A 2,464-nucleotide genomic window follows, 5' to 3' on the forward strand; every position below is an offset into this window, starting at 1 on the left:
ATTCAGTAATGGCTCACACTTTTGTAGAAGTGGGTTAGTCCAGTCTGGTTCATGTTTGGCTCAGATATAAACTATAAGCTTCTCCTGAATAGTGCACCTGAAGAGGCTGACAAAAAGGAACCAGGTCACTGAAAGCTGGTGGATGCAGAACTGAATGAATATGAGTTTGGATGAATAAGTAAGTCAAGGTCTGCACACTGCTGGTAACTCCTGGGATCAGCAGGAAATAAAACAGGAGGCTGACAAACTAGATGCAGGGCCCAGATCCAGTGAGAGAAAAAGTGAGCTAGGTTTAGAATATGCCAACCTATACCAAGAAAAGGCTACTCCCTGAAAGAAAACTCCGTCAATTGTATCAAGGCTGTGACCACATTAAGGAGGCAGTATTCTACCTATCCAGCACTTGTCTTGTCAGGCTGCCGTATTATGGTGACTTGTGTGTTGCTGTGATGCAGAAAGGTAATGTCACTGATATTTCAAATGCCAGAAGAGTCACCCAAAGTAAACGGGTTTCAGCAGAGCTTCCAGACTAAACACAGGCTACAAAGAAGGGATAGACTGTCCAGTCCAGAGGAATTAGCCACCATATGCAACAAAATATGGTCAGATTCTGAAAACCGCATAAATAGCAACAGAATATTGTCAGATGTAGTGCCAGGAGATGAGCTGCGCAGAATGCCTCAAAATACGATGAGGAAAGGATTTCTCCAAGTGCAGGGGACAATCATGCCTTGTATGGAGTGAAACCTATAGAAGTAAAGCCTTCAGAACCTTCACTCGCTGATGGAGCATGATTCAAAATGAGAAGAATCAGCTACAGCCATCTATTAATAATTAGACCTTGAAATGTATAAAGTATCAATATAAGAAAATTAGAAATAGTCAGAATGAAGGGAACACATAGAGATTGATATTCTGGGTGTTAATAAATTGAAATGGGCTGGTATTAGCCATTTTGATTCAGAGAATCATATGGTTTACTATGCTGGAAATGACAGTTTCATAAGTAATGGTATCGCATTTGTCTTCAAAAAGAATATTTCACAATTTATCTTGAAGTGCAATACTGTCTGTGATAGAATAATATCTATCTACACACAAAGATATCCAGTCAATACAATTACTATTCAAATATATGCACTAGCCAATACAGCTAATGATAAAGAAATTGAAGAATCTTACATTGGAATTAATCAAATGTACAATGAAGATGTATTGATTATTATCAGGAGTTGAAATGCTGTGGGGTACCAGCCCCCACAACCAAATGTGTCCAACAGGATGTTGTGTAATTGGAAAGTAAATTAAAGAGACATCAGACACGATAAAACATGCAAGGGTTCACCTCCACCGCCATGACTTCATGAGCCTGGTCCACGCAGAGAGAGAAATTATATTTCCAACAACAGCTTATATACAAGCATGCAAATCCCCCTAATTACAGGTAACCACATGGGTAACAAAATAGGTAACCCTTAACCCTAGAGGTCCTTGAGTTCACTGGAGGAGTAACCTAACACCAATGTTGGGGGAGTGAGGGGGCAGGTAAAGGAGAATGTCTATCTCCAGAGTCTAGAGAGCAATAGCACAGGTCTGCTCCTATAGTTAAAGGTGCCAGCTAGATAGCAATCAGCTTGTAAGAGGTAACTTTAAGATAGCACTATGATGGGAGGATACAGTGGGGAACAATATTAATTATGAGAATGTGATTGGGACTCACCTCCAAGTCACAAGGGTGAAGACTTCCCTCCACCCCAGAAATCCAGCTTGCCAGCCTTCTTAAAATATGAGAATAAAGAATACATCCACATCTGGTCTCTTTCCACCTGCTGTTTCCCACAATTCCACCTTTGGTTCTGGTATAAAATTCAATAGAGCCATTGAGGCTACATGATTTTCTTTCATATGCCTTAGCTTTCTGTAGGAGCAGCATGTGGTTGCAAGGACAAAATTATAACAAGTCATAGAGTTAGACTATGACGAAAACTATGCAAACTGTTTGGATCCAGGCAGGTGGGTGAAACCTCTCTAAACCATCTACCAAGTGTTTAATGACATCAGAGAGAGGGGATGGCTTTAACCCATCCTTAAATGTATAGAACACTCTTTTTTTAGCTGAATCACACCGAAAGAAGTTTCCCTTAAACCCTGCAAATGCTTTCTAATTAAAGTCCAATTAAGTAAGCTTACATTGTACAAAGAGTGGGTTACACAAAATTATTCCCTCCATGTTGGATTTAGGGGAAGTTAATGGGTGGGCCTTAGGCCATTGTGGATGTCATATGGGAATGACTCCATAGCCAAATTAAAAAAAACAACAGCATTCCAAAAGACCCCTTAATTGATAGATGGGTCAGATTTCTCAGATGCTCATTCCTGAGAACTAGAAATGCTAACCTTACAAATAGAAGGAGACAAAAATAATTGACTTAAGCAGTCTTCCTTCTTTTTAAACCACAGCACT

The sequence above is a fragment of the Echinops telfairi genome, unplaced genomic scaffold (genome assembly GCF_000313985.2).
Source record: "Echinops telfairi isolate 266 unplaced genomic scaffold, ASM31398v2 ScPeMD7_46;HRSCAF=168, whole genome shotgun sequence".
Lineage (NCBI taxonomy): Eukaryota > Metazoa > Chordata > Mammalia > Afrosoricida > Tenrecidae > Echinops > Echinops telfairi.